Genomic DNA, 7708 nt, shown 5'->3' with positions numbered 1-7708 from the left:
TGGAGTCTTCTCCTATTTAGTGTAAGAACAAACTCTTATTCTAGTTTGAAGTCAACATCTTCTTCTTCTTTTACTCTCTTCTTTTAGTTCTTGATCTTCCATGATCTTAGGCTAACTCCTCCCTTTGGGGAAGGTTTAATGAAGCTAAAGTCAGTGAGGAAATGACTCCATTAATGGAGTTTTTCATTGTGTAAAGAAATCACAAGTTTGTTCTTTACAATATACTCCAAAATAGTTGTTGTAGAAAATAAACTAAGGAATGAGAGGTTCTTCTATAGATAGGGCTCTCTCTTATTCCTTCATGCTAGTAGAGTTTAATATAGTGATAGAAATTCTCTATTAGGGATCATTAAGTTCACAACTTTTCTCTGGGTTGTCTATGAACCAAAAGAAAATATGATAACTTGCAATTAAAAATTGCTTCATTAATGGAGGATTTGAGTCTTTATGGTGGATTTGAACTCTCCTCAACTTTCTCTCATCTCTTTATTCATTTTTTCATTTGGATTTTAAATTATTAAGTAAAGTTAGTTAGATTTACTTTCGTTAGTACAAGTAGTTTCTAAATCAAAAACCAAAAAAATCCTTATCTCTCCCCTAACCATTTGAGTCTAAATTGATTTAACTTCCGCTTGTTTGAGCGTGTTCGACATCCCTCACCAAAAAACTAAACACCAACATTCAAGTATTATTTCGAAGAAAAAGACACACATTATTCAATTAGAGCAAAATTTGGTTGGAGAATCAAGTAAGTTACTTTTATTGGGTTATATTTTTCATTCTTTGTGCAATTTTCTAGGGTTTCATTAGAATATTACTTTTGGTTTTGTATTTTTATACATAAACCTTCTTGATTTATTTCCACTCTAAAACAATAGAAATTTTACTTCTTTAATATCTTAGTGGTGATTCGAATTAGAATATGGGACTTATTAGAATAGTAGTAACGGTTTTTCAGTGAATTAATAACTGATTCTTGGTTTTTTATTTGTTTATGCTAATTGGATTGTATATTAGAAGGTTTATTTCCATTAGAACGAGATTTTTCCATAGAACTTTACCATGGGGGAAGTTTGTGTTTGAGCAAATACATCATAAGGGTGCAAAAGTTTGGCCAAACTTGAGGGCCGACTACCATATATTTTTGAATATTTATTTAACAAAATAAACATAAAAAATTTTGTTAAAAATGATAAAATTGTACTCACTTCATAATTAAAACTTTAAGCTATTAAAAAACTTGTTATTGTTACATTTGTCAATTAAGATCAATTAAATCATTTCATAAAATGAGATACATTACATACAATAGAAATCAATAAATCTATGTGATAAATGTTGAGAGCTTAATAGGGCCTCCGGGCTTAGGGTTGGGCCTAAGCTTCAAAGTCTTGATCCTTACCCTCCCCTCACATGCTTTAGGGCCGGGTCAACCCAACCCTCTCGAATGTGTGATGGCTTTTTTTACCCATGGGCGGGGTCGGGGTAGGAGGGCCGAGGGCTTGAGGGCTATGGTGCTCATACAACAGTTGAAAACATTGAATGTGTAGATAGTTCTGACTATGACAGCCCTGAGGAAGGTGATGATGGTGAACTTAAGCTTAGACAAAACTCTAAGTCTCTCATATTTAATCCAAACCTTGACTATCAACAATGCTTTTGCAAAAGGTTGTTGTGTGGAACCTTTTTATAAAGGTGTCACTTGGTAGACTTTGGATGCGGGTACATCATCTGTGCATATCCGCACGTCATCTTAACTATGCCTAGTACCTTATCAACATGTGGTTAGGAATCTGGCTAGGTCCATTTACCGTATGGCTTAGGCAATTAAGAAAATTGTGAAGATCATTATGAAAGCACAAATCAAGGGATTAGTTGTAATCATCAACTAATCAATTTGTAAACTCTTTAAATAACCACCTTTACTCTCAAGGAAGGGGGATAAGCAAAAAAATGGATCTCAACTCTTGTAACCAGGAGTTCAAACTTCATTAACAAATATCAATGTGGATGTCAACCATATATTTTTTGGCCAAACCACGATAAAAATCTGTGTCTTGTTCTTTATTTTTTGTGCTATATTACCTATTATTGGTGTTCTTTGTTTGATTAACGGGTAATGATCATCATATCGACACATTGTTTGTTAGGGATGATTAAATCTGCAATTGGTCCTGACATTGGCGTCGTATGTGGAGAACAAACAATAGGTCTTGTTCTCTACCTATAGTTATGTCATTCTAAATTTAATGTCGGCATGACTTAGCTTGTTTACTAGATCATGTCCCGTGATGCATCCTATCCAGAAACTATAGTGGGTGTTCTCTTTGGTTTCTCGTCAAAAGAAACAACTCAAAGATTCTCCTACATTAACAAAAGGAATTAATATATCTAATGCTCAACCTTGATATGAGGAAAGCGTAGTAGATTGATAGTAGCATATTCAACACCGATGCTTACCATCATATTTAATTAAATATATCAAGCGTACAGAAATCAAACTTTGATCGACCAAATAAATTTTATTTTCTTTCCATTTATATTGGTTAACATATGACCGGGATTGAGCATGTTACCATAGCAACAACGACTTAGTAAGAAATACCATTACAATCCTGATTTCACTCCACTTTGATATATCCTAAATCTTAATTGAGGAAAAATATATTCAAGAAAATTAATATGACCACGTCAATTACTGAACTTTGGTGACCTAAGTCGTCTTAGACTCTTAGTCCTTAACATAGCCCACATACTTGTTTGACTGACCATATACAAAACTAATATTGTTCCAACTATTGGACTTACTAGACTCATAATCGAGAATTGGCACGTTACATGGTCATTTGTTAGTGATACATATTGACTATATATATTTTTTTTATTTTTATGAAGAAAGCTTCAACTTGGCAGCTTTTTTTTTTTTTTTTTTGGTAAACTTGGCAGCTAATTCATGATGTTTCAATCACATTGATTTTTTTTTATTTGGTAAACACAATCACATTGATTTTGATCATATTTATTTTATATATTATCTTGGTCTTTTAACAATTTTTGTAGGAGGTCTTAAAAACTTCCTATTCTACTCAAGTCCAAGAAGAGCGACATTTGGTAGATACAAAGAATTTTCTGCTACAAACCAATAGTGGAATAAAAAACAAAGACATACCTCGCTCGATGGGTTTTCTACATTGTGAAAGAGAAACTAGGGACATTTTCTACACCTTAGGCTCACAAGGTGCTCTGGCCATTGTTTAGCCTTTGATATGTGTTAGGATTTCAACACTTATTCAACTCGAAAGGTTGAAATACACAAAAGCAAGTAAATAGTCATAAACTCACGTTATTATAAACATAATTGGCCTAATTGAAATACTATTAAAGGGTTTAAGCTACAGTTTTGGGTGTTTATCAGATGGGAACAACCAAATGTACCCAATAGCTTGGGCTATGGTTGAAGGTGAAAATAAGAAGAGTTAGATGTGGTTCTTGGATCTTTTGATAGAAGATCGACCTTGAGATTATTGATGGGAATGGGCTCACATTGCTTACCGATCAGCAGAAGGGGATTATACCAGCGATACAGGAGCTCCTGCCTAATGTTGAACATAGGATGTGTGCAATACACATCTATGCAAACTTTTGAAAGAGATATGGAGGTACATTTTCATTTGTTCATTTTCATTTTATTTTATTTTTGCATTCATAATTATACATATTTTTTTCTTATTTGTTGTATGTATATGTATAGCTTCACAACTGAAAGGTTTGTTCTGGAATGCTAGCAAAAGTTGTACTCCTGTCACACCCCAAATTTCGACAAAATCGAAAAAACAATATTTGTTCCCGACTCTTCGATTTTCGAGGTGTGATGCACTCTCAACTTCCAAAAACCCAAAATCAGTTTAATTATGCTGATAGTTAAAAACCAATAAAAATTTCAAATAAACAAAAGTCCTCTTCATTACAAAAATTCACAAATATGATTAGGTTACAAATTTCCTTTTAACAACTCTTTAATTATAATTACAACTGAAAATACAAAACAACATTGTCTCAATTGAAAATCTATTGCACCTCAAGAGAAAACAAAACATATTCTGAAATGCGACGCTAACGCAAACCACAAGCAGCAACCAACCCTATTCAACACTAATCTTGTCAAGACTTATCAACTGGGTTCATTTTATGAACACACCCGATAAGCAAACATGAAAATCGGGTCAGCATTATGCTGGTATAAGTAGCCCTAAAATACAACATATATTTATATATATATATATACACAATCCATAAGGCAATTAGCTCCTCCACCGAGGCACCTTAACTTCCAATGACTAACACAACATTCTTAATTATAATAAATTAAAGCAGGTAGTTCCTCCACTGAGGGGCCTTAGCTTCCAATCCATACTAGATCAACTGCATCCAATAATAAAATAATAAAACTAAACTTACTCTATACTTACGATGGTGTAAGCCTAATCACAGAGTGGGTCACACCTGTATAGATAATCAATTCAACCCACCCTTCTGCAAAGTCATTGTGAATGCAACATAAATTACAATAAATAATTTATTATAGATTTAACATACACTTTGATATATCATCACAATTATTGTTTAGAGTTTCTTTAAGTGTTTCTAGAATCACGTCGTCTCTATGTTTTACCTAGTTTCCCTGGCTACCACAATCGCTTCCCAAAGCCGAACATGTACATCCACATGCCTCCCCTCACATAATGCACCACTCCATGCGTAGTTACCCTAAGCGGGATATCGCATACCAGCGAACATCATTATGTGGGTACTGCCACTATTCGGCATAAAATATCGCGTGTCTCGTTCTAATTTTACGAACGAGAATAATCAAGCCACTATTCGGCTATGCCAGAAGGGCCATTCAGATTCACTGAAATGCTAGAAGGGTCAATCAAATCACATACGCCCATCACAAGGGCCAAATCACATGAGTTGTGGTAGCTAAGTTCTAGGATTTTCATTACGTAATTTATTCAGGTATCATACGTATATATATCATAATCATTTCACTGTATCACGTGCATGTCAAATACATTATTGCACTAAGCCACAATATTTAGAAATATCTCAATACATCTCATAACAACATTCATTCTTTCACGTGCCAAATAAATTATTGCACTAAGGCACAATCCCTTGGAAAATATCCACAAATATTATACTACCTCATAATAGCATCTCACAGATATAATGATGGAGTGTTTACATTTATTTCTCCAAAAATATTGCATATATTTAATATATATATATCCCAACATATCATATAATGTCACAATTGCTCCAAACGTACCGCATAACATTTTTATAGCATTTTAGAATATCATGTCTCTTAAAATCTCAAACCCGTCACGTGTCAAAAACTACACTAATATCAACGTCAAATCTTTCTTAGATAATGACAAACCAGTTTATACAGGCTTCCACAACATTCTACCATTTGATTAATCCATAAAATTTAATATATAAAAAGTAAACAAAATCAATGGTCAACAGTCAAAGGGTTGACTGGTCAACAGGTCAAGCCCAACAGTCAACAGTCATAAACCGATAGTCATCCAAACAAGTCCTAACCCGAACCCATGGTTAAAACAGTTCAATCCATTGTCCTAATCAAATTAAACAAGACAAAGCCCCAAAACCAAAGCCCAAAAGTCTAAACAACCAATTTATACAACCTGGCCCTTTTTAACTTATATGGGTCGGCCCAAAAGAAAAATAGAAACTGGCCCAAACAAAAGAAATAGAAACTGGCCCAAAAAGAAAAGAAAAAGGAACTGGGCCAAAGAAACAAAACTGATGTTGGTCCGGCCCAAAAACAAAAGAAAAAGGAACTGGCCCAACAACAAACTAATATTTAGGCCCAAAAACAAAAGAATAGATTTTTGGCCCAAAGCCCAATGATATTACACTTTTACTACGTTTAAAGATTTGACTCTCTAATTTGATGCGAAAGCGAACTCAAAGTTCCTTACTCACGATCTTCATTTCGTAAAGTTGGAATAAGGATTCGAACCAACCTAAAGTCTAGGACAACTACAAATTGGTTGTTACTCTTAGGGAACTAGTGAGTAAGTTTACTACTACTGCTAGGTTTCTTTCCTATACAAACATTAAAGAAAAAACATTAAGATTTGAAATCATGCAATTAATACAAAATTCAATTTACTAAAGAAAAGGTGGAGAGCTAATCCTCCTCATGTGAAAATAACATTTAGTTGTTGATTTGAACATGTTCGTTTGATTCTTCCTAGACTCATAGACAAGCCCTAATGGAAGAAAACTTGATCCCTAACACGTATGGCTCATTAAAGAGTTCATACATGCTAGCAAGTGGAACCAAGCAATGACTTATCTCTAAGCTCATTACTTTGATTCCTAACTAGACACTACACCAACTATCATTTTGGGATAGGATGTAGGTCTAGTTGTTCTTCCTAACAACCTACCAAGCCAACCACAAATATTCTCCCTCACATGAGATGGATTAACTCCCCAAAAGAGAAGTTAGCTCATGATCCTTGGGATGATGAATTACAAGCTAGAAGAACAAAAGAGAGAGAGAAGAAGAAGAAAAAAACTAACTAAACTCACTTGCTTTTTATTTATTTCCTAGAAGAAAACCAAGGTTTCCTCCATTAAAACTATTACAAGCTTTCTTACCAAACAAAAAACTAAATAATATGAATGACTAAGGAACTAAAATAATACTAGGTAAGGAAAAGAAGTTAAGAGAGTAAATAGAGTGTCCCCTTGTTTTGTTTTCTTCTTCATTTGAGAGACATCTCATTTCCTCCCATGTGAAACATCAAACCACATTTACTCCATTTTTATCCACCACATTAAAATAAAGTGACACCTTGCCTTTTTTTCACTATTAACACCTAATCTAATTAATTACATTCAAGGTGTCAACTTTGCACCAATAATTTGTCATTTTTGTCTTGACATGCTCCATGATTGATGACTCATCCAATCTTGCGGGCCCGTATAGTGGGTCCTATGTGCAGTCCAATGGCGGTCCGGTATTTAGGCAATTTTACAACTTCCCGCCTATGCGTAGAGTTCATCGTCCTGATTGTCTGGGCAGCTCACTTGTCGCATTTGGAGTCCTGGTTCAAGAGGTAGGAGCTTTGGAAGTTTGATGCTTCTGTGCGGATTTGGAAGATTTCATATATATGTCGTTCCTCGTGCTTTATCGCGGGTTTAAACCATATTTCCATGTTTACTGCGAATACCTGCAAAAGTATGAAAACATATTTATTTCATGATTATTAAACACATAATTAACCAAATTTATATGTCTCAACAGGGTTTCATAATACACTTTTGGGTGCTTATCACACTACCCCCAAACAGCACTTTGCTTGTCCTCAAGCAAAGAAGAGACATTAAAACAGATAAGTGGACAAAATGTGTAGTCCTAACTAATTCTCGTTTAGAGAGTCGATTTGCATTGACCATATGCAACAAGGCCTTAAACCACTAGGAATTCCCTAGTGGACGAGTTATAGCCTCGTGAGAGTTTTCGAGAAGATACTCACAAACTTCATTTATACTACAACGACTTCGGTGATGAAAACTCGTTTCCTAAATTAATCTCAGATATCCATACATCTCCTTAGCAGGGAACGAGGATTGATTTCTTTGAAACTCAAGTTAATATGTA

General features: G+C 34.4%; 1 long non-coding RNA gene across 1 annotated transcript; it reads left to right on the top strand.

Annotated features, from left to right (window-relative positions):
- LOC147493987 (uncharacterized) lies at positions 1-7344 on the top strand. Its single transcript, XR_015199305.1, has 3 exons — positions 1-748; positions 3061-3659; positions 7034-7344. It is a non-coding gene; the product is annotated as an uncharacterized LOC147493987 (long non-coding RNA).
- Positions 7345-7708: the final 364 nt, after the last annotated feature.

This window comes from Coptis chinensis, chromosome 6, assembly GCF_015680905.1.
Source record: "Coptis chinensis isolate HL-2020 chromosome 6, ASM1568090v1, whole genome shotgun sequence".
Taxonomy (NCBI): domain Eukaryota; kingdom Viridiplantae; phylum Streptophyta; class Magnoliopsida; order Ranunculales; family Ranunculaceae; genus Coptis; species Coptis chinensis.
Note: the sequence above shows the minus strand (reverse complement) of the source record. Positions and strands in the feature narration are given on the sequence as shown.